Source organism: Phalacrocorax carbo, chromosome 1 (assembly GCF_963921805.1).
Source record: "Phalacrocorax carbo chromosome 1, bPhaCar2.1, whole genome shotgun sequence".
In the NCBI taxonomy this organism is placed as follows: domain Eukaryota; kingdom Metazoa; phylum Chordata; class Aves; order Suliformes; family Phalacrocoracidae; genus Phalacrocorax; species Phalacrocorax carbo.
This window is the reverse complement of record NC_087513.1, coordinates 185522711-185548595: the sequence shown is the minus strand read 5'-3', so window position 1 is coordinate 185548595 and position 25885 is coordinate 185522711. Positions and strand designations below refer to the sequence as shown.

Genomic DNA, 25885 nt, shown 5'->3' with positions numbered 1-25885 from the left:
CCACTTTTCTTTGAGCAAGCGATTAATTTTCTGTTATACTTTCTTCAATATATTTTGGCATTATTTTTTCTGCTTCAGAAATTACTCCTGTGGGTTTCCTTTCTACTCTACGGTCTTAACATACGCTTACTGATCTTGACTTCATCTAAGTCGTTTTAATGCTGCTAATTTAACCTTTTTAAATTCAGTTAGTAATTTTCTATAACTTCACTAGTCTTTTTATCACAATATTTAAAGTTAGAGAAAGTGTACATTGAGCCCAAATATTACTACTGTAAGTTTAAAATGATGCTATATGAATTTAAAAAGAACCCAAACCATTTAAACTGGGCTGTATAAACATAGGAATATGTTTAAGTGTTGCTCCATATGTATGTATGAAGTCAAGCTTTCACCACTGCTAAGCATGAAGAATTCCCCTGTAAGTATGTCTATATGTGGGCACTTAAGCCAATGTGTTTTGTCATGTGTGTTGGAAATTATTTTTCTTTGTGTTCAGGTGTTTGTTATTCTGCTTTCATGAGGTGTACAGTGCTGATGAAGCTTCATATATCGAGTACCTTTGACAATCAGGATGTATATTTAAGTCCTGTAGGCATTCAGCCTTGAATCTCTTGTCCCAACTTGTATTTCCTCTGGCAGTGCAGGGCTAGCGATCGTACAGGAGAGTCAATGTAACTTTTCTTTGTTCAGCAGAGAACTGCTACTTAAACTACCCTTTATTATTAGCCTTTCTCACTAGGCATTTTAGGTAGTGTACAAGCAGAAATGGGCACAGAATTTTGAATGTATGTTAGAATAATAGAGCAGGAAATAAAGCAGTTTGAGGGATTTTTATCATGAAAGATTAGAAATTTAATATTTGAAGCTGACTAATCCTAGAGGAACAAATTCTGGTACCACAGACATTTGTTTTTTCTCAAGGAAACTTTCGTAAAGCTGTGCTTTGTATTTATTTTAATAAAACTTGAGGGGTAGCTTGATCATCTGTTCACACACTTTTTGAATAACCCATTCTTTTGAGTATAGTGGAAGAGTACGGTTTTCTAAATTGCTAAAGCAGGCAGCAGCAGATCTTCAAGTTTAAACTGAACAGAAAGATACAGATGGGCTCACAGTCTTTTAAAAAATGTAGACAGTATTTCTGGTACAGTATAGATTTGATAGAAACTAGAAGTTGGTTGTAGAGTGTTTTCTAACCTGCTGCTTAAGTGTGTTGAACCACTTTGCCAGGCAAATTGTTTGAGTTTGTGAGTGAATTAAGTACTTGTCTAACCTTCTGTTTGTATGTCTTTTTTTCTTTTTTGATGTTTTAATTGCATGGATATCCAGCAGGAACTTTTCAGGGGTCTGATTTCTTCATGTATAACCAAGATTTTAATTTCTTCAGGAGTTGCTTAAGCAATGGTATCAAAGTACTGTGCTAAGTATTAGGGACAGTAACGAAAGCTTATGAAAAAGTAGATACATGTTCAACAATATTTACACTGGAAGAGGGTAGATTTAGATTAGATATAAGGAAGAAATTTTTTACAATGAGGGTGGTGAGGCACTGGAGCAGGATGCCTAGAGAATTTGTGGATGCCCCGTCCCTGGCAGTGTTCAAGGTCAGGTTGGATGGGGCTTTGAGCCACCTGGTCTAGTGGAAGGTGCCCCGCCCATGGTGGCAGGGTGGAACCAAATGATCTTTAAGGTCTGTTCCAACCCAAACCATTCTGTAATTCTATGAATAGTCTGTGTCTTAATTTGTTTAATAATAGCTTTTTTCCTACTATACTGCAGCGTAGTTCTTAAAGATGAGTTACGCAGATAAGGTAATTTCAGTGCACAGTGCGATTAGTATATGCTTATTTCTGAGTCCTTAGAGTTACACTTGGTTCATTCTGTAGGTACAAATCAAATGTAAGTTACACAGGTTTTATTTGCAGACATTCTTGATCTTTTATTTTTAATTCATTGTCTCATGGGTCAGTAACAGTCCTAGGTACTGGTAGCTTGAGTGTTAACCTTTTTCAGTGCTTAGATATCTAGTCAGCAATCCTTTAAACTGCATAAAATTCCTGAATTTAGTATCTGTTGTGAGTTGCTTGTGCTTGGTTTAGAAATGGTATTTTCCTTTAAATCATTGTAAACAAATGTATGGCATAGAAATACCTTTTAATGTTTTTCCAGTAACTTTGAACTGCCTGCACAATGTAGAGGGATGAAATCCCTGTCAAGATGATAGAAAACTCAAATGCCTTTTAAGCTTCACTGACCTTCACTTCGTCCAGCTTCTGTCACAGTTGTGTATAGATGAGAGATGATGACTGGCAGTCATAACATATATAAGAAACTAGAAATCAAATAATTAAAAATGTAACTGTATTAAATTTGTGCTTATATATATTTAGTGCTGCTATAGCTAGTAAGGAAGACTGTTTAAAAATAAACCTGGTAACTCATATATGATTGCACTGACTTCTACAGTGACTGCAATTTTGAAATATTTCTCTTTTTAAAGAGCAGCAAGCAAAAACTTCTCAGGTGGAATCTGAGTTGTGATTTGTTTGGCATATATTGCCACTGAGTTGGGATAAGCATAGTAAAAAATAAAAAACAAACAAAAAAAGGCAAAACAAAAATTCCCCCAAACAAAAACCAAACAGAAAACCCCCACATCAACTTCTGTGGATTTCCTGGAAAACTACTTTCAGCCTGGTAATTTTACTGGATGCTATGTGTATGTGTCAAAGTATCATAATGGTTTTTCTTTGTACCATGTGAAGAGATTCCATATTTCTCTGAGGAAGTCTGTGCACTATAAACAGCATCTTAATTCTTACTTCCAGGTTGAGCCTGACAGAAGTGGAATGCTCTCGTTTCCTCTAGGATTTCATGAGGGTTCATGCAGCAATGCCTGCCCTGTGGAAAGGCATGCAAGGGGAAGCAGAGCAGCTAAGGATGTTTCATGATTGTTGTGCGTGTGTAAACTTGTGCAAGGTATTAATTGTCGCTGTCCCTTGAAGTCACTTGCAGTACAGGATTCTAAAATTCTGAGCATCTGAGATCCGGCAAGGAAGGTTTTTATAGTAATAATTAGCTTATATTCAGCATTATGTTTTTTTATGTTACAGGCTCTGTGGTGAAAATCATGACCTAGCCTTAACTTGAAATCTCTGCCAGATGTTTTTGATTATTTTTTTAAAATTCTTTGGTTTGAAATCCTGAATGCCATTTATCAGTATACATGCATATGAGAATATATAAAGCTTAATTCTTTTTTTAACATTTAAAAACCCCACAAACCTGCTGGTGAAAGAAGGAGCAATTGCTGCTCTTATGGTTTCATTTCTTGCATTCTTACAAAATAAGACCAAGTGAAAACAAAATAAAAGGAACCATGAGTTAATGACTGCATCTTTTAAGTACTTGTTAAATAATTTACTGTAGCAGTCAAATGAATTCAAGTTATAAATATACCTCTTTAATCTATTGAATGAGGTTATTATGTTAAGAATGGATCAGCATATTGCACTGTTGAGTGTTTCTTTAGTAGGCCTAATATCGTAAATTGGGTGAAATGGCAAGTTACTCATAATTCAGGGAATGGTGCAGGCTGTGCACGTGCCTCCATGTTCGTTCTTTCCAAGTTTGAGAGACTCTTTCCAATTCTGTAATTGCCTGTGAAAAAGAGGAGTTCCTGAGCACATATTTGATTGGAGAGAGGAGGGAGGAAAGGAGGTGTGAAATGTTTGGTGGTTTTGGTTTTCTTTCTTTTTCTGGTGGGGAAAGGGATTTTAATTTTTGAAATGGTATCAGCCATGTGTCTGTTAGGGCCAAGTATATGCACTTGTTAGCAATACAGCCTCGTATTTACAGGGTAGTAGTTAAAAAGTCCTAGTTGTGAATTGGGGCTCCGCTTTGCTGGCTGCTTTATAACAAAGAACAGAAAAGATGATCCTGAAGGACTTGCTTTCTGATGTCCAAATAACTTCTGAATTGATTTTAAGGCAGTGATGCTTTAAAGCAGGCAAAACGTTAAATGTTTTCATGGTTTATGAAAAAACAGAGCAGCAAAGCACGATAGTAATCTATAGCAGGGTACATCTCTACAGGAATATAATAAAGTACACACCATCTCTGGAATGCCGCTGCATTGAAAAATTGATTCACCATCTTGCCATGAAAGCATGGGTTAGCCTCTGTAAGGTTTCATTTATTCCACTTTTGGGATTCTTAGTGCTGCTTGCTTATGCTGGAGCATGGCAAAGTAATTGAGCAGTCTTTTTATTTCATTGGAAATTAACATGTAAATGGAAGATGATGATTTGCATGAAGATATTTTCAGAATCTAGAAAGTACTGTGATCTGTGGGAAGAGAAAAATAAATTCCATTATAATGTATCTGTTATAGCAGGCAGTTGTGGCTGGCAGTTGTTATCCTCACTTTTTGCATTTGTCTGACCATCAGAATCCAATCTCTGAGGATCTTTAATGTGTATATTTAGTGGCCAAATACTTAAAATATTTAGAACATGCTTTTTAGTGCCTTTGAAGTTATTGGATAAAAGTGTTTTCTCTGAAAGTAACACAAACAGCCCTCCAAAGAATTCTGTAAAGGATGTTGAAATTCTGTGTTCATGGGTATTTTCAAATAGAGGATTGTCTTGCTATATTCTGACCTAAAAAGTGTTTAAGAAAGCCATGCCACCCTCCCTCTTAATACTTCTTAATTGGAAAGATGTTTAAGGAAGCTTGCTTTTTTAAAGTTCTATTTTTAAAAGAAGTTCCTTCTTACTCCAACCTCTGAACACCATAGAGGAAACCATTCTTAATGTTTCAGGAACATGTACATTTTAAGTGTCTAAAACGTTATATGCATTTTCATGCTGCAAGAACAAAAAAACTCCCGCAAATCCAAAACATTGGAATATCTTTTTGTTAAATTGAGGGAGATTGTATATTATGTTAGATGGAAGATGAAGGCAGATCAATGTAAGATACATGCAATTATCCAAAATCCCAAACACCCTTTCTTCTACTTTGGCTTTTAGAAATCCTGTAATTCACCGAGGCTATAGGTGCTTTTTAGAATTACTTTCTCAAAGTTGCTGTTAGGTAGCTCTGGAACAGAAATACTTTAGGACAGGCACTAGACCAGCTGTCTGTTACTTAAGAGTCAAGTTGCTATATTCTGGATTAAGTCTATAGCCTTTGTGTATGCAGACAAATCTTCCCATGCTTTTGTTACTGTGGTCACTAGAACAGTCACACAGATCGCATTCATCTAATAATATGGCTGTGTAGCCTTGTACAGTTTGGCATAGGCAACTTGGCACTGTGAGGTCTGTGTTCAGAAATGGTCAAGTGTAAGTTTGTTTTCTGTAGTAAACTGTAATATGTATGTGTAGAGCTTCTGTAAATTGTATGCTAGAACTTCTTAAACAATGCCTTTTCTACTAAAAATGTCAACTTGGATAGCATTCTTAATGTAATTATAATATGAAAAATCAATATGAAACTATCTTCTATAGGATTTTATATATGAAATATGAATGCATACCTTAGGATAGAGTATATAATAGTTATTTTGCACAGGGACAAATCATTTTAATACTTTGAGCAGGATGGATGAACACTGGGTGTTTTAATTTTTTTTCAGTTGCTTGTTTGCAGCCACTGATTTATGTTGTCTGCCTCTAATGAAGAAGCAAGGTTTAGAAACAAAGCTCTTTCAGAAATCATGAGGTTGCTGGAAAGACCTACATTTTGCTTCAGAAATGAGAATTTAAAGAACTAACTACCATTGGTAGTCTAATCTGCCTAAAGTGACCACAGAAGAAATGTACCAAACATAATTGCTGGGAAAAGTAAGCTTTTTCCTTTATGAAAGAAGATCCAGCCATATCTGAATACTACTTAATTATACTGTCAGTGAATGTGACTAGTTCCTGTGAGATTGTCCTTAAGTGGTAAATGTTGTTTGTAATTTCAGACTGGTCAGAAATGGTTTGAAATGTAGCATCTGAAAAGAGATTTGCCATTTTTTTCTGCTGAAGTAAGCAGTTTTTCTAAGTATATTGATGTTAGTGGGTTGAATTAAGATTGCACAGATGTGAATCATGAAAATGAAGACTTTCTCTTCAGTTCTGGCTTTCCTGAAAACTAAAACTAAATAAAAATCGTGTCTGAAACATGGCAATGAACATCTAATATGCCAGGATGACTGCTGCTGACTTGGCAACTTGATCTTCTTGAAGGACATACTTGTGTTAATTCATATAATCAAGTAATTGATAACAATACTAGAAGAGCTGCTGAAAAAGGAAGCTGTATGGAGCCCTGTGGAGAGCTTGAAAATCCTGAACTGAGGTTTGCATTTTGGAGCAGTTTGCAATGGAGATTCTGAACCCTTAGCCTTCTATGAGAAAGGTATCTAGAAACATACGTGCCTCTCTTACCTTCAGTATAACTTCTTGGGAACGAATGGAAGAGTTTTTTTACTCCCTCTTGATGGCTCATGTCCAGAGGCCCACTGCCGTAGGAAGAAGTGACTAGTGGAGAAGCTTTTGGCCAGCTAGAGTGGGTTTTGTAGAGTCTGGCTAGTATGACCCAGTGTTGTAGGGATGCCATGTATCCTTGGAAGTGACTCTTTCAATTGATGTGTACCTGTTGAGGCCAGCACCTTCCAGAATTACAAGTAATAGAAGCAATTGATTGATATTAATTGTAGATTTACTGGGTTAGCATATTTTATGTGCATGCAGATTGCATTTTAAGATTTCCTAATGTATCTGCTTTTCTTGATGTGAACTGTTTGTATTGTAGCTTGTTGTGGTTCAACCCCAGTTGGCACCTAAACCCTATGCAGCCGCTTGCTCACTCCCCCCACCCCTATGAGATGGGGGAGAGAATTGGAAGAGCAGTAAGAGGAGAAAAAGCAAAGCAACAAACTAACCAAAAAACCCAAAAACTTGTGGGTTGAGATAAGAACAGTTTAATAATTAAAAAATTAAAATGATGATAATGATACTATAATAAAAAGGAAAAGGGGGGAAAAAAACTCCGCAAGCAATACAACTGCTCACCACCTGCAGACCAATGCTGCCAGTCCATGAACTGTATTGCTGCCAGCTCTTCCCAGTTAATATAATGGCCATGATGTTACATGATATGGAATACCCCTTTGGCCAGCTTGAATCTGCTCCCTTAGCTGTGCACCCTCCCCTCCCGGCTTCTTGTGCAGCCAGCAGAGCGTGGGAAGCTGGGAAAGTCTGTGACTAGTACAAGCACTGCCCAGCAGCAACTAAATATCAGTGTTATCAACATCATTTTCATACTAAGTCCAAAGCACAGCACTATGCCAGCTACCGTGAAGAAAATTAACTCTATCCCAGCTAAAACCATGACAAGCTTCACTCTGTTGCTCTGCTTACAGACCTAAGTATGGGCTTCAGAACTTTGTTCTGCTCCTTTCCTGGTAATGTTGGCAATACACAACACTTGCAGAGCTAGGTTGTGCTGCTTGAACTAATGCACCCTGTTTCTAAGCCTGGAATGGTGTCTTACAGTTCTGCTTCAGCACTGTGTTCTGTGCTTTTTCTGTTTGTTGCGTTTGGTTCAGGTTCTGCTGTTCTTTGCTTGAGGACTCTTGGTGAATGGTAAATACGTTGGCTCAGGAATAATGAGGCTTGCTATTGGTGAGTCTTTACAGCAGAAGCAATGAAAGGGAGTAAGGAAAAAGGATGGTATGAGCAATTAACTAAATAAGTTTGTGTGCTGCTAATACCTCTTGTCAGACTGTGGGAAGACCTGTGTATTATTTTCATGTCTTTGTTTTCCTAGAGAGTCACTCTTACTTGACAGAAGCCCATTGTATTGTCTTTGTAGGCTAGGTTTTCTTGCTCCTGAGATTTGGTGCCAGCAGGAAGTGGAGCTGGTGTTAGGGCCAGCAGCTTTCCTTTTCTCTTCATGCATATGTTCTCCCAAGTAAAATGGAGTGTCTTATTTGTTCACTTCTGCCTTCCTAAGGATTTTCTGCTCTTGCCCATTATTACTGTGGTGAATTAATATGTTTAAGAGTTCCAAATCTGTGCCAAATGTGCCAAAATGAACATTTGGATTTGGTGTGGACAGATACAAAGCCCAGAATGTCCATCTTGTAAATGCAGTGAGTTCTTTAACTGGAGCCTTTGAAAACAAAAAGCTGATGAGTTAAGGCCTGCGGTGTTGCTGGAGCCTGTCCTACATCATCTCAGAATTCAGTTGGGGTGTTGCATTTGTTTAAAATGACTAAAGATGATCTACAGGGATTAGAAGGAATTAAAAATGAGACAGCAAAGTAATACCTAAACAAAAAACCAAATCTCTAAAGCTGAATGGTAAACCTACATCAGACTTCTGATTGAGACAGAGACTTATAAGGAGCCTAAAGCTATGATAACATATCGACCTTTTTGTATTTTAAATTATAAATGAGAACTACTTTAGAACAAGATCTGGACCTTATGTGCCCTCAGCTAACCTGGGAACAAGAGGACACAGGCAAAATTGCCTTGGCTAATTTTAAGAAAGGTTTTGTCTGTGGAGCTCGTTGCCACAATATCCTGTGGAATCCCAGAAACTAGCAGCACTTCAAGGGTGTGGGGTTGGGGGAAATATGCCTATATGTGTATGTATGTTAGGAAATGAAACAGAATTGTAATAGTACATGGAAAATCAAATTACTTTTGGCTTCAGCTTCTAAGACTACTTCTACCTAATTCAGAAGCGAGTACATCTTAGAGATCTGCTGTACCTGCTACTTGCATATTTTTTCAGTGACTTCTGGAGCACTTGGTATGGGTAACTATTGAAGACAGGATACTGCTCCATACCTTCTTATTCCAAACTAGAAATAAACTAAAATGTAAAGTTCAGTAAAGTTTAAATAAAAATAAAATAGTATTGAAGTATGAGGGCAGGAGAAGAAACTAAGTCAACTGGAAAAAGAGAGGTACAGAAGAAGGGCCATACATACCCTTGACTATTCAGAGCAATGCGAATGATCGCAGCTGAATCCATTGCTGCTAAAAGCTAGCTGGGATGCAATGATGTGTTATTGACTTTATGGAGCAGCAAAAGTTCAGAGGTTGTTGCACCTTTAAAGTGGGGAAAAGTTTAACAACTGCCATACTCTTTCAAAGCGTAGGTCAGAAATGAAGATGTCATGTAAGCAGAAGCAAGATATTTATGGTTTCATTAACAATAAAAACTTATCCACAATCATTATTTTTCAGCAAACTGTTCTCGTGCTTGAAAAATGTAATGGTCAGCACAGCAATGGCTTAAAATAGCATTTTTGGATGCTGTAGCACTGGCATTAGAGCCCTGCTGGCAAACATCCAGGAGGCCTGTAAAAGATGAAAAATGCTTTAAATGTTAAAGCTTCAAAATGCAGCTTCTGATGTTTAAATTTTCTAAAATTTTAAAATTATATGCCTATTTAATCAAATATTTGAGGGCGAGCTTAAAATCCTGTAAAGAGTCACTTGATAGAAACAATTCTTACTGGCAACACAAAATGATTTATTACAGGAGTGCGTGGTAGGGTAGCTAGCTGTGAAGAATTACTGAAGTTTTACAGAGTAAAGTGGTAACAGCACCAGTGAGGTAGAAAGAAATAAACTTCAGCAGTTGTATTTTTCAAGTGCTCGGTTGAATGTCAGGATACACTGTAGGCCCTTCGAGGCTAGTTCTTCTTTATAAACATTTAAATATGTTTAGTGTTTAGGTGGTGGAATTGAAGCATGTTGTTTGTCCTTTTGCAGGATGCTGCAGGTACCAGGAGGAGGGACGGCCTTTAGCAGCCGCCTCCTCCCTGAGGCGTCCTTGGTAGTTACATCCTGCCTCAGGGGAGGAAAGGTGCATTCTGTTGTGATAACCCCTCTTAGAGCAGCTGTGGATAAGTCCATTAGCTGTTGCTAATGAATAAATGGGCAAGTAGCAAGCATTTAAAATTACCAGGTTCTCAATTTTACTGCTGCCTGCAAAGGACTTGGAATAAAAGATGTGAAGTGCTTCCTGTGCTTCCCCTTCCAACTCTGGCAGATAAGTACTGTTACCAAAGCTGCCCTGAACTGTCTAAACAGTAAAAAAAAAAAACCACAAAAAACCCACAAAAAAAACCAAAACCAAAACAGGACAGTTCAACTTGATTCATGCCTGTGTGGTTGCATTTGTAGCCAGGGCATTAACAGTCATTTTGAAGTGTGTTACCAGGACTCTGAGATCAGGCATAACTTTTTCAAAACACTCTGTCACAGTGCTGCTTTCTTGAATGCTTTAAACTGAGGAGGAATTTTACTTTGTGCTACTAATAAATTCTGGAGCATGTTTTTCAGGACTTCCAGTTTTCTAGAGTTGCTGGTGTACCAGATGCTCTGCAGACCAGCAAGCACCTCAGAGGTCGCTAAATCCTAAAGGAGACAAATGATCTACTTAGGTTTTGTTTTCTGACTTAATTAGTACTTCTAGTTGTAATATATTGAAAATAGCCTTCATAGAATGCATATATCTTGTCTACCCTGTGGAAATGAATGTTTTGTTTAATGAGTTTGTGCTTGGACAAGACCGAATATGGTCCCTGGAAGAGAACCGTTGTGGGAAGGAGCTAAATCAAAATCTGGGTTAGACAAGGCCAGGTATCATATTTGCCTGTTTCTTTTTTTCTTATGTGGCTATGGACGAAATATTATTGTATTTAATCTACATCACCTGTTCTGGGAATCCTATTTCAGAAGCTGGAGGAGTCTACAGACTTTACAGGGATTGTGCTTGGTGTGTTTGATTAGACTTTATAGTGGAGTGTGACGTGCATTATATGCAAATAATGCAATTATGTTGCAGGTTAGCAGTAAAATGAGTAATTTACAAATGCAGGAAGCCTGTTGATCTTGTTTTAAATAGAAAAAGTTTTTTTGCAAAACTTTCTCTTTTTTTTAATTAATCACAGTTACTAAAGCCAATAAATTACTGTAACACTCTCTAGATATCAAATACAAACGATCTCAAATGTACCCTGTTGGCTGTAACATCAGGTAGTATTGGAGGGAACTACTATGTTTGGCTTAAAATACAAAGGTCAAAACCCAGAGTAATATACTCCAAGTCATTGCATGGCATATAATGGAAGTATAAGACCAGTTAGCAAATGTGGTTTTTGCACATTAGTTTAGTGTCTTGGCATGACTTTCGATATGTAATCCTTTTTTTTGTCTGTAACCTGTTTTATGTAATAAGTTTATCTAGACTATCTATTCATTGCCTTAATGAATCATCTTGAATATGAGATTAGAAAGTGCTGTATAACACTACCTAAAATAGGATTATCCGACTGTTCTATTTATACTTTGACTACTGTTCAGGAAATTTATTAATTTCTTCCTCATGCTGGATAGTCTGTGTTACAAATTTGCATCATGTTATTGTCTAGGTGGTACTGTAAAATGCTGTGTTTATGAGAACAGTAAGGTGATGATTTAATTGTTCAGTTAGCTTTGAATATCTCAAACTTGCCAGAAAATGGCTACAGTTGTTGGAAGTGGAATAAAGTATCCATAAAGAACTAACAACCATAATTCTTATTATGTTGGTGCTTACCACATGCCACATCTTGCTTACATCTACTGGAAGAGGGATAAACATGACTGTCTTAGTGTCTTGGAAGACGAACTGTGTGCTAAAGATTGGGGTGAGGGATGCAGCCGCACATACAAACTTATGTGTAGCTTTACTCTTAAGAAAATGTACCTGACCCTCTCTAATATAACTTTGTTGGTATTTCTAATAAGCATCTGAAGAGAAAGGAGTCAGAAGAAGTTGATGTTAGTGATCTGTGTTTTTTGGGCTTGATCTGTATAATGAAAAAGACAGCAATTTTATTTTGTTATTGAACAATGCAAGACAGCAGTGCCTTTGAAGATCAGGAGTAGATCCTTGGCTGCAAAGGAAAACTATGCTTATGAAGGTAGCTAAGTGGCCAAAATACAAGACAAAGAAGGGGTTCTGGTGAGACTAAAAGTGTGTTCTTCCAAAATAAATCATCTTCTGGGTAATGCTTATAAACACTGGTGGGTGCGGAGAGGCAGGTGGGAAGATAAAGCCAAGTCCACTGACTGAATACATCTTTTTCCTCCAGATACTACTCTGTAATAGTATGTGGTGTTTTAATCCTTTATTTTGAGCTGCCATAGTCACTCAGTATGTTCAGGTATATGTAATTAGACTGGCTAGCTCCTTTTTCAGAAGTATTTTCCACATTGTCATTGATGAGAGGTTTTTTTGCTGGACTTGCAAGCGTTTATCTTCCATATTTGTGATACAACGGAAACTTTTCTAAGGTGTGCATGTAAGAGTTGTATGTGTTGCTTCCTGTATACCACAGGATATGCCTGTGATGAACAGTTCAACAGTGTAAGGGGCTAAACTGCTCTGAATTAGCCAAGTAATTCTGTAGTTTATAAATGTGGTTAGTCTAATAACTTAGTGCCAGTAATTTTAGTAGGTGCCTTTTGCAAAATCTTCTCTTATGCCATCAATTATGACTTCAGCAGAAGTGTCTGAAGTGTGTAGTATTGGTTAATAGGCTGTGGGGATGGGTGGAATGTTATTTCTGTTGGATGAGGACTTAAGGCGAGGTGCTCCTGATACACTTCTTAGAACTAAGTAATTAAAAAGAAGAGTGACTGTTTTGCCTTTGAAAAGAATTGTCACTGCCGTTTGTGTTTGGGAGATGATAATGCATTTGTAATTAAGGGTTTGAGACTAATGGAAGAAAATCATGAAAGGGATTGCTGAGTTTCTAGTATTGCTGAGTACTTAGATGCTTTGGTTTGGTTAACTGATGTGGCATAAATACTTTTTAAAACTGTATTCCAAAATGGTACCAAAGTTGTTCTGGGGGAGAGAAATCATGTAAGTAGAGTGAGGAGGAAGACAAAACACAGAGGAAAAAGGAAGCCAGAAAGTGCATAATTTATACTGTGTAAATACTGAAATCAGTGACTCCTGATGTCAGTGCCCTTAAATGCAAAAGGGAGTAGAAACACTTGCATATTATGTAGATCTATACGGAAAAACTTGTTACCCTTGTTAGTATGTGAGTTTTTAAAAATATAAACTGGTAAAATCCAGAAGCTTTAGGAGGCACCAGATAGAAAATAATAGAAGTAGAATTTCAGTGATTGTATATACTAATAAATGTGTTATTCACTGGAATGAGACTAAAATGCAAATATTTTTGCATTGTTTGAAATTCATATGGAAAATACGAGCTGTTCTAAGGACTGGAACCTGATTCAGGTACTTGGGTAATGCTGTTCTTCTATTTTGGATTGGATGACCTGATCCCTCTTGTTATTTAAGCTTTAAGCTTTTCATTTGCTGCACAGAACCACCTTACATCGCATTCCAGCATCAAAACAAGCTGTTCAATTCTTTTGTTTGTACTAATAGTTTTTGTCCTCTAAAGGTTAATATAATCAGTTCAAATAATCAGCTGTGTAATAAAAAGCCTATTTAATTATTAAAATCCCAACACATGAAGTTTAATGCATGGAATTTTCAGCTGCAAAGGGAGATGGACAAACGTTTTCCTTAACTTTTTAATTGATACACGATCGTTCTTGCAGTCCTACATGAATCTAGGCAAAGGATTGTTAAGATATTTAGCATTTCTGATATAGAAGTTATTTCTGTGCTGTATCTAGACAGGATTATTTGCAAAGCCTTTGACAAATGCTTATTATTGCTAGATATTTGGAATCCATTTTTCCCTGGAGGCAATAGAAGAGCGATGTAGCCAAGGAAGAATTTTCTGTTGGGATTTACTTGTAGCCATCTAGAAATTAAGTGAGAATTTGTACTGCAACTGCTTATTTATGTTCGTGGTTTTTTTTTTTGTGTGAATGTCTAAGGGAACATGAGCAGGAGGGGTAGGGAAATGTGAATTGACATGGTTTAATGCAGAACTGATTATCTTAGTTCTTTGAACCCGTCATCTATCTCTTGCACCAGTGAACCGCAAAAGTAGAAATTTGGATACCTTTCCCTTGAGGATTTTGATTTTTTTACAACTTTGACTTTTTGAATAGTTTCTGAAACTTTTTATATCCTTAAGATTTTTAATAATGTAGCCTTAGCTGAAAACGTACATGTACGTAGATTTTTATTGAAGCCAGTGGGATTATTTATGAGCCGTGGTATATCTACTGTGTTTGCAGAACAGTGTTTTCTTTATCATTAATGTGGCTATTAGTTTATAAAAACTAGAACAGATGTCATAGCTTTAAAAATCTCCAAATCTTTGTTGTTTAAAACTTTATTTTATAATACATAATATAAAAGTGTAATATGAAATGCCCATACTAATTTCAAAGCCTTTGGCTCAGTCTAAATAAATCACTGTCTTTAAAGGGTCCCAAACGACTGTTTACTTTACAACTGGGGAGGAGCAATTTAGTGTCTTTATTTCTGCTTATGGTTTTGACTTAATACAACTCAATAGTTAAGAAAAAAAGTCACACTAAAATTCATGCTTCAAGAGGGCTTACATTATTTTTTTTTCCTGCTCTTTTATTTATAGTTTATTTAGTATAATATATATATATTATATATATATATATATATACTATTATATATATAGTTTATTTAGTAGTCCTGGCATGTACTTCCTTAAAACACAATGTATCCCAAAGCATCCTGATGAAAATCTCTTGAAGCCAATAAAAGATAGTGTCCCTGAATATTACTTGCTATCTTTGCTCTTTTTGGAACTGGTTCTTTGAAGCTTCTGTTACTGTTCACACTTTTTTCATGTCTGTTGGTGTTTCCTGCATTAAGTTGTACAGATAGATAAAAGAAAATTCACACATTTTCTGTAGCTGTCTCTTCGCTCTTCAGTTTCAAAACAAGTAGTTATAAATTCAAAAATGCAGTTATCACACAGATTCAGGACTGCATCAGTAGGAGAAGAATTTGCCATCTTCACTAAATATTTTACGTTCTTGAAACTAAGATGCAAGCTTTTTCTGTGCTGCCCTAGTATTGCAGTATATTCATTTTTAGTTACGAATCAATAATAGACTGTTCCCATCAGTGAAGGTATGGTATATTGCTTGGAAGAGGTTCTCGACAAATAGAGAAGGGCTTCCCCTAAATTGGGAAATACCAAATTGTGACACATGAGTAAACAAGAAAGTTTACAATTTGATAATGAGGTGTCAGAGTTGTATGTTAAATATAGTTACTTAATGGCCTTGTGTCATGTTGTGATTCACTGAATGTATTCCTGTAAAGAAAAAGCCTCCTTTTACAAAAATAAGTGTACGTTAATTAAATGCAGCTTGGTGACACCGCACCTTAAGTACTGTGTTCAGTTTTGTGCCCCTCACTACAAGAAGGACATCAAGTTGCTGGAGCGTGTCCAGAGAAGGGCAACACAGAGCTGGTGAAGGGTCTGGAGAAAAGTCTCATGAGGATCATCAGAGGGAACTGGGGTGGTTTAGCCTGGAAAAAAAGTCTCCCCTCAGCTTCCTCGTTGTTCCCTACAACTACCTGAAAGGAGGTTGTTGCGAGGTGGGTGTTGGTCTCTTCTCCCAGGTCACTAGCGATAGGACAAGAGGAAATGGCCTCAAGTTGCTCCAGGGGAGGTTTAGGTTGGATATTAGGAAAAATTTCTTTGCTGAAAGAGTGGTCAGGTATTGAACAGGCTGCCCAGAGGTGGTGGAGTCACCATCCCTGGAGGTGTTCAAAAAACGTGTAGATGTGGCACTTCAGGGCATGGTGGTGTTGGGTTGATGGTTGGACTTGATGATCCTAGATGTCTTTTCCAACCTTAATGATTCTACGACTCTATGATTCTGTTTTCCATAATGAAGTACAAGTACCATTGCCACCCACCTCTTAAAAATGGGCAGGAAGAGGGGAAGGCGGTCTGTTATTTGCTAGCCCTGCTTGCTTCCAAGTTTCAGATGTTGGTACACTGGAACATCTCGCGGCTTACTATTCCTTCTGTAGCTTGTTATTACTTTCTGCTGGCTGAACCTTCCTTGAGCAGTGGGGTTGGACTAGGTGGTCTCCAGAGGTCCCTTCTAACCTCAACTAGTCAGTGATTGTGTGAGAAATTCAATACACTTTTATGAATTTTTAAGAATTTATAAAAAGAAAATGAAAAATTCTTATGCAGCAAGGAAGTGTGATTACTTGTTTGGTGATTCTATTTTATTTTCTTTAAAGAAATACATGTAAAAGTTGGGACCTGTGATGGTAAAACAGGAACTGAAGGTGGTGCTTCACTAAAACAGAGATAACCACCTTCCTCTGCCACAGAACCGAAACTGAAAACCTTAAATATTTTAGGTTGATGTGTAGACTACAGGTCTGACTTGTATTGGTCCTCTTAAGCTTGTAGTTAATTCTTGTTTCCGTAGAACACCTTTGACTTATTCCTGACACACACCTGCATTTTTATTTAGATTCCGGCCCCCCCCCCCCCCGAAACATTTTTCAAGAAACTTGATGTAGATATTGGTGTAAATTCCAGTGGTTTGTTTCAAACAGCTTGTTTTCTTCCTAAGGTCCTTTGACCTTTCTGTTTGCTGTCTCTATCTTTGCCGTCGTCCCTGACCTGTTAGTTTGCTTATTTGAAGGCTTCAAATGGGATGTTCTGGGAAGGGGGAAGAAAAAGGTGTGGTGAATTCACTGTAGTGTTTTATCTCAGTCAAGTCTACAGTTCTGGCACTGGTTATTTTCCATATTTAGTTTATTCTAATACATTATATGATTGTCAGTTTTACTTAAAAGTAGCAGATTTTAGTAAGCTATAGAATTTGTATACAGTTTTGTATCTGAAGTGTTAGTATGGTGAATATTTATTTTTAATTTAATTTACTATACTGTAGTTTGAGAGCGAGAACATCTAGCTTTTTGTAAAGTAAAATTTCTAGAAGGACCATAAGGAAACTTGCTATTTCTTCTGTGATTTATAAGTAATGCTTGCCCATTTTGCCATTTGCTGCCCTATAACCATATCATGACCCATTTCCTGGCTCCTTCAGTCTTAGAATCCACAATGCAATCAGCAAAGGTGCCTTTGAGTTCAGCCATAGGATTGAGGGATTTTTAATGTTATGCATATTTTTGGGAGGACCTCTAAGGAAAGACAGTCTAGGGTTTGTTCTTGTGCTCTGAATTCCTTTTCATGGGTGCTTGTAGAGAACAGAAGCTTGATGTAAAGAACTGTAAAGTTTGACAGAGTATTGCAGGAGAACCTGCTGTTGTCTGTTTGCCAACTCTTCCTCTTTTCATGGTACGCTGTTAGCCCGTTGCTTCAGGCAGCAGCGTGCAAGCTTCTGGACAGCTGTCAACCTGAGCAGGCTCTGAAACTCCTTGCAGAGGAAGCAGCATCTAGGTAGGTGTACATCAGTCACAAAAGTGGAGAGGCATATCCGTGCTGTATGCATCTTGATAAGTCTGAAGGGATTGCTAGGCTTCAGACTAGGTACTAGGTACAAGGGATTGCTAGGTACTTCAGGCCTATTGTTTCCAGATATTCTAGCATTGGAATGTTTCCTTACATCACTTTTCCTCATTTTGTGTCTTCTGAACTAGTAGTGTGTGGCATAACTGCATGATGGAGTGAAAATAATATGCTCAGACTTTCATTATACTAGTAATTCAGAACTTGTTAGGTTTTTTTGTGGTTTTACTTTGGCTGGTGAGCAGACCAGAGTGGGTGTATTGGAGCCAAGAAACTGGAATATGCCTTTGAGTCCTTGTTCAGATTTATTGAAACTATTTCCTTTCCTGTTTGTTGAATTGCTAAATGGCTTTGGCAGATAACTTGAGGCAAAACAAAGGTAGAGAAATTGGCAACTGCATGTCCTTCTCAAACACCCCATCTTGAGCCTCATGATTACCTTTTCATAAGCTTCTGTGAAACTTTTTGAAAAAGCTAGGATGTTAGGTATTAAAAGAAACAGGAAAGAGTAGGTATTGGCGAGTTTGTCTTACCCTTGCCAGGCCCTGTATTTTGGGGTCTGATTACACTGACATGACAACAGGAGTTTCACAAATACTGGTTTCCCACAATGCATTTTTAAGCTATATTAATGTTATGGCTGAGAAGTGGCCGATATTTCAAATGCCATCCTGAAAGTACCTTGATGAAAATGAAAGCAAGTCTAGGGATGAAGTCAGCATGAGAACAAAACCAGTGATCATAGTTTCCTGAGTTGTTACCCAACAAATCAGACTAAATTTTTTTTCTGGGGTTGTAAACTATCTGAAAACTGTAGGAAGGCACTTTTTTAGATACGCAGCGTAGGAGCTGTGAAAGCCTAGCAAAATGGTGTAAAGAATTATATTGCATTTCTGCTGCAGTCTTAGGTAAAGAACTCTCAAATTCTTCTTTTCAACAAGCATTTTAGCTAAGCTTTTTTTTACATTGAATTCTTTCTAAAAGAGTATGCACTACCCTTCATAAATACAGTTTTGCATCTACGGAAATACTTTAAGCTTCGGTTTGTTAGGTACATTAAAATAAATTAACATATAGTGAAGGACAGTTGTTCCTACCCAACCCCAAAGGTTTGGGAGGAAGCTGTTTTACCCAGTGTAGTTATCTTGTTTGTCCTTTTGATTCATCTGTTGCATTCCATTTTGTTGCCGTTTCATTTTCTAATAAAATCTTTGGTTTTAGTTGATTCTTTATTTCATGCTGTCTTTTGGATGGTATTTATTCTAGCACAGATTAGTCTCACTTAATAGTTTTCTAAAATGCACTTGTATTGGTGGTCTCAAAGGAAGAATGCTTCTGAAACTGAGCCAAAGATCCTTCAAATTGGGCACTCAAAACCATTTGCAGTTGGAGAACACTTTGAAAACATTAGTCCGTGCTTTGGTTGGCTAAATGGGAAGGGATTTCTAAAATGTTGGGTACTTAGAAACTGGGAACTTAATGTTCCTCTCCCCAATACAGGCAATTAAAAGTAGTGTGGGAAAGAACAATTGTATCTGTTGCAAAATACTCTTGACGGGGCCTAATTTCTTTCAAATGCTTGATTACCAGCTGTGGTAAGTGCTAACGTGTGCATTGATCATCCAAAAAAAAATGTACATGCAATTTTCAAGTTAAAATTGCATTAAAATTGAGTTGTAAATTCAGCTGATCAAGCTCTCTGAAATACAGCACAAATAAGAGTGTGTATTGGCTATAAGTCTTGAAGACTGAAAGTTGTCTTTCTGAGAATCCCCTAGATTTGATTGTTTAAACCTTGGTAATCTGTTTTTTTCTGTTTCCATTGTAAATTGTCATGCTTTTTATTTGTTTACTGTGTACCTGTCTGCTAGAAGAGCTTGTGTGCAGTACGTATGATACCTTTTAACTCTTGCATAGTGATGCCAAACATCTTTAACTCTTCCATACAGCCTAGAGTAGTAAAATTGAAGTAATAACAAAAAATATCTTGCCAACTTTACATTTTATTTAGAAGGATAAATTTAATGTTAGCAGCTTTCTTGTAAGGGATAACAATTGTTGCTTTTAATAGATGTTTTTACTGGTAGACATTGTATAGTATTAGAATGGCTCTTAAATATTTGGCAAATAAGGTGGTATCAAACAAACTGCATTTAAATGGTGTTTAAAAACAAAATGAAAAATATATAAGCATGCACCAGATTGTCAAAGAAATCCTGAATTATACTTAAAAATAGCATGGCTGATGCAATAGTCAGGCTAATGTTCAAGCCTAAGTATTATACCTATAGCATTGGCTCCAGTCCTGCCCATGGCTTTGTAAATGAAGAAGGTTAGTGCCACAAGAGCCTTGTGGTCAGTGGAGTTCACTCCAGTCAGTGGTTCTGCTACAGGGGGTGTGTAGGATGTAGGAACCAACCTTAAAAGATTTGACTTTCAAGTCTTGTCTGTCCTTTCCCACTGCCCCCAGGTATTTTTGTCTATTTCTCAACAAAATTCCGTAAGTACTGGAGTTTAAAAAAAAAAAAAAAAAGGGGGGAGGGGGAGGGAAGGATTCTAGGGATTTCTGTCAGAAGTCTCCTTGACTCTGGCATTGCAGTTATCCTTTCCCTTTCGCCATGCTGCTCTTTCTTTTGCCCCAGTAATTTCAGTTCTCCTGTCTTCTTCCTTTGCCTTCCTTACTGTAGCTTCCCTTTAGCTTTGTGTCTTTTGGCTTGCTGGCTGCCTGGAAAAAAACCAGGCTGGGCTGCTGCTCTCAGCTTAGGATGTGCTACCTGGATAGCTGGTTGTTGTCTATCAGAATGAGTAATGTTGGGGTGCCTCTTGCTGTCCCTTGCCTTGTGCTTGTGAAGGCAGAAATAAGGCCATGCTCATCTACTCCATCGCTTTCATGATGCTCTCCTATTCTTTGAGATGCCAAACTGGATTTAAATTGAACAGTGGCTTCAAAAGTGTTCTAGGGAACATGCAGCAGAAATACTTGGTTTGTCTTTTTTTGTTTTGAAGACCCAATGGAAAAACGAGATAGTTCTAGGTGTAGTGGACACTAATCTTGTGGAGTCTGAGTGATTTATCATTGCAAACTGTTTTAAGTGTAATAACTAGAAATTTTCAAGTCTATGGAGTTTTAAACTATGTATATAAACTAAATGAATTTCTAGTAACTTTTAGTAATGTACTAAACAAAACAACAAATAATAAAATATGGAGATGAGTTTGTTAGGATAGCTATGAGCCCTCTTTTCCTTTAACTTGTATTTTTTTGTGTTCAATGTTAGCTGCAATTCTGAAATGGATTGTTAAGCGTGTGTGAATTTGGCTTCCTGATAGTAACTCTGGTTCCTCCCATTGAAATTTGTACTTTATGACTAGGCCACGTGGAGATGGATTACTGCTGTCCTTGTCCATAGTGTCATGTTTTAACCTCAGATTAACTTTGTTTGCACTGTATAGTCATACTCCAAATGAACATGTAGTAGTAGTTTAAATTTGCCTTATGCTAGATGGAAAACAGGATAGTCAGATGATACTGACTTCCAATTGCCAGCTGCTGAATAGACAGGGTTTTTTATGTTAATATTTAAGATGCTGCTCAGAATAACCATGTGCTCTGGTTTAAGTGATAAAGAAGAGGGAAGGAATATGTGTTGTGTTAATGCTGGGGAATGGGTTGGGAAAGAAGACATGAAGTGGTTGTCTGTAGTGAGAAGAACATTAAGATTTACATTTTGTCTCTTCACTTTCCTTTTAAAATACTTAACACTTTCTCAGTAATAGCTCTTACCACTGTTTGTTAAGTTGCAGTTAGAGTTGTCATATGTTTGTATACTTTTTTTTAGTCTATACTCCGTGTTATTTTGCTACAGTTAGAGCTCTAGATACTGTGGAGCTCAAAAATCTCTACAGCCCGGTTAATGATTCATTTCCTTAAAGGCCAAGGTTATCATGGTTAAATTATTGGCTCTTTGGGAATGGTCTGCCAATGTACATGCTGCTAACGTGTTCAAGTGATTTCACTGGAGTTACGGAGTGCACCTTTCCCCATGTCCTCCACCCCGCCAGTGCTCTCTGCCCTCACTTTGGATTTGCATCTTCCTTATAGACATGTTGAATGCAGACTATGTTTCATTTCATGTTTTTGTAATGAACTGCAGTAAGTATGAAAACAAATTATTACTTGACTGTGGTAATGTAGGACTATTGATACTTAGTGCTTTTGGTTTTTCTACTGCACCCTTTTCTCTGTCTACGTATTTTAAATGCACAAAAGAAAATTTAATGAATAAAAATATTCAGTCATAATATCAGGGTACGCTGCTGGAAAAGCAGACTTTGAGCATAAGCTTGAATATGTCATATTTCTGAAACTTGCATTTCATTCATGTGGGAAAAAAGTTTCAATGCTGTATTTGAGCGTGTTGTTTAATGCTCACCCAAATACTTACTATAGCTTCTCTCCAACAAAGTTGTACAGTTGCTTACGCAAGTACCATTAGAATGCATTTTACTGGGTACCGTATACGACTCTTCTGTCATGCAGGCTGCTTGAAAAAATATATATGCATGCTTATTTTATAAAATAAGATGAAAGAACTTGACTGGTAAATGGCAATTCCCTGATGACTTGACAAAAGGACATTAAAAGATTGCCTGGGCTAGGAATAGCAGAATGTTACAGTAAGTTGCATCTTGAAGTATGAAGTTGGCAGTTATGTCTGAAGAATTTTTCTGTTGAAGTCTACAATAAAAATTGTTCAGAAATAAAAGAATATAAAATTACTTGATGTTCACTTGTAAAAGTGTATACATGAAGTAATACTCATTATAATGCTTGTCCAGCAAAAAAGGAAGATGAAAAAAAGCAGTTGGGCAATATTAAACTCTGGTCTAGTTTGCAAAATGCTTTTGGGGCTTTCAGCTATGCACTTACTAAACTATGAATTAAGAACCATTTAAAACTTGGAAGTAGCTATTTGGAAGAGGAAATACCCTTAAAAATACAGACTCATTCTCAGTTGAATTCTATATAATGTAATGTCTAACTCTACAGCCTCTGGAGGATGGGTTTTGGACGCATGCCAACAATGAAGGACTTTTACCTTATTAGGCATCTGCGCTGCAGTTTTCTTTGTTTACTATGTCAAGCTTTGTCAGGTGCGCTATGCTTTCCTTTTTGTATGGTTCAGTAGACTAGAAGAGGGAGTTTGACTGAAGAGTGTGTAAGATAGTTTTCTAATACACACTTTTTTGCATGTAGAAGTAATGGCAGCATGGAATGCTTGTGAGATTATTTTTTAACTTCTTTTTGGTAGCTAGAAAGCCATTAAGCAGAAAATACAGTAGCTTGTGCGTAATACGCAGCTAAAACCTGACAACTTTAATGCAGATCTCTTGGACCTGCTGCAAACTAATTTTAGAATCTTGCCTTAAAAAGAAAACGTGATGGAAGGAAAGGAGCCTTGTTGGTCTTTTATAGGACAGTTGATTGTAGGAACTTAAAGGCCGAAGCATTTTATTAAATATAACTGTTTTGAGGAAACACTGGCCGTAACATTTTGGCACAGAAGTCTGAGATCAGACAATGAGTTTTATGCTTAGAGAGTCATGTCAAGAATCTCTCTGGTGTATGTTGTTGTCAGACTTGCTTCAAAATAAACTATGCATGTTGTAGATATTAATCATATAGAAATATTCAGTAATGATTCAAATGGTGGCTTTTTTCAAGAGGGTTCATAGTGTCTTATGTATTTTCCTGAGTGTGTGGGAAGCTTTTTTATCTGCCCTGGATTGTGTTTATTTTTGTCAATGAAGTCTTGACTCAAATGAAGGAAAGAGGGTCCTGTGAGATTCAGTGTATGGTTAAACACTCTCCAACCCAGATCAGTCAGTGGGGTAAGTTTCTATTTTGGTACGGTTGTTTGATGTCTGTCATCTTCCCTGTTCTGAATAATTTTGTGAAAGTGGTAAGCCTAGGCTAGAAATAAATCTTTATGTGTTTTCATATGTGTTTTTTTATGTATGACTTGATACTGTTTTTTTTCTTGCATGCAACCTAAACCAAGTGCTAATATTTCAACAGATACAGAATGACAGTCAAACACTGCACACTGGTATGCCTGTGAAGAGGCACTGCCAAAATTAATTGTCTATTGCAAAAGCTGGGAGTTCTGGCTGATCAAAGCAGGTAGGTGTGAAGGTGCTTGCATGGAGAGAAGGTACAGGGACAGCTCAATGCAAACAGTTTTACTTAAGTAGAGCCAAATGATATATTTCAAATGGCCTTTACTGTGGCTGACTTATGAGCATTTTTTAATTATAAAACCTGTGGTTGTATTATTCCAAGTTATATCTGAGAGAATGACACGATTTTAATTTGATAGTAAAATATGGGTGAATTTGAGGCCTAGTCAAATATGGAAAGCGAAGTCAGCAAATCTTCAGAAACGTTTAAATAGCTAATTAAAGACATCATGTTATGTGTGATGGTGGCAGTACAAGATAATGTAGAATGCATTTTTCATGTACTGTTAACACCTACTAGGTAAAAATAAAAAAATGCATTTCTAATTTAAAACATAACTGATTGCACATGAGACTTTTTAAACTTGAATCTTGAACCTAAGAATCAGACTATATATTGCAGAGGTATCGTGGTGTGCTTGCACATCAGTTGCAAGTCATGACTCTAAATTGGTTTCTGTCTCCACTGTCACCAGCTCGTGCTAGACAAAAATAATTCTTAGTTACATCACACATTTGGTGCTGGAGAACTAACACAGCTTACAATAGCATTTGATGTCAGTTTGTCTCAGTAGTAAGAGTTACTAGAAAACTCAGTCCAGTTCTGGACATAGAGTTCTTATTGCTACTGAAAATGAGGAAAGGATCAAGCCTGTTGGACAGACTGCATGCTAAATTTATAAGCTCTGGAGTCAGGAAGTTCTTTTAATGTAAAACATATAGAAATTATTATTTGATATGGAAAGTAACATAAGCGCTCAATTCTGAAATGCATGTTTTGACTACTTTCCAAAGTAGAACTTCTTAAAACTGGTGACTTTAAAAACAGAACTCATGTGTTTAGCTTTTATTTTCCAGTGTGTCCATGTTGCCCTTTACTAACAATATTCTATTAAATATACATATATATGAGTAAATATTGCATGAAAGGGGCATTTTTTTGCTGTATCTGAGTTCTCCAGAGATCCCAGACACCAGGGGAAAGTCATAAAGGAGATGATCAAGGGTCAAAACCTACAGGAAAAATCTTCAGCTATACCCACCTGAAAATTCAGTTTTGACTTCAACCCACCACCCCAAAAAATCCTCAAATCACAGGCATCCAGTCTGGTGTGGCAGTTGAACAGTACTGGAATCACTCCTCTTAACATCGCTTACGTGTAGTATTTCAGCTTCCAGGTTTTGGTCTGGAAGACCCTGACCAGAGAATTGTAGGAATTATGTGAAGATTGAGAACTCAGTAAGAAAAACGATGCTTTAAAAAAAAAATTGTGTAAGAAGTTCATGTAAGCTGATAGCATGTAAATGGAATCGAATTAAATCAAGCAAGCCATGTATTAAGAGCTAAAAAGGAAAGTACAAAGACACTGTTAATATTAAGAAATACAGATTTTACGTAATTTCTTCAGATAAGTTCAAGGTATGCATAAATACTGTAACCTTTGCTGCTATAGTTGGCTTTCTTAAGGAGGAAAAAAGCTAACAATCCTAAAACACTGATATTTAAAAAAAAAAAAAAATCAGTTCATGCACTCTGTCCAGAAGCTTAGAATTTCCCTCAGGCTGAATGAAGGTCTGTCTCTATGACAGAAATGTATATTAGTGCCAGTAAAGTCTGTTAAACTGGTTTAAAATGTGGTTTAGTTAGGGCAAAAAAAGGTTTGCTCTCAGCTGTACTTGGCATGCAAAGTTGACAGAAACAAAAAGCACGTTAATAAAGACATTTAAAAATATTCTTGCAATGTAAACAGTTTTAAAAATCAAAAATATTTGCAATGCTGTTTAACAAATACCCATTTCCTTAATTTCATAAAATTGATAAATCTGTTGATGGGAATTATTTTTACAAGGTAGTGTTTTCTGTAATCAACCCATCATTCAATTTTATACCCCTAGTGCTTCCTGCTGTTATATATGTGCCAAGAAATACTGGCTGTGTTTCTCAAATGTGCGTTGCCCTGACAGCTATATGCAATTTTGGAATTCTTTGTCATGCTGAGGTCAAAAAAGCCGTAGCTTTGCACCACTCCTAAACTGGCAATAGGAAAGGTCTTCTGGGGATTGGTACGTATGCCAGTCTAGGGTGGGTACTGTCTGATAATGTAGACAATGCTCTGGCCCTCTCTGGTTTTTAGTAGGCCTTTA

General features: G+C 37.0%; 1 protein-coding gene across 11 annotated transcripts in view; it reads left to right on the top strand.

Annotated features, from left to right (window-relative positions):
• Window positions 1-25885, top strand: part of TSC22D1 (TSC22 domain family member 1) — a 97518-nt gene that overhangs the window by 10727 nt on the left and 60906 nt on the right. For 9 of the 11 annotated variants that reach the window (XR_010371137.1, XR_010371135.1, XR_010371134.1 and 6 more), the window contains exon 3: window positions 23580-23684. The exons of the other annotated variants lie outside the window; for them this stretch is intronic. The gene's annotated coding sequence lies outside the window, so the exon portion shown is untranslated. The remainder of the gene's footprint in view (window positions 1-23579; window positions 23685-25885) is intronic. 11 annotated transcript variants of the gene reach the window in all.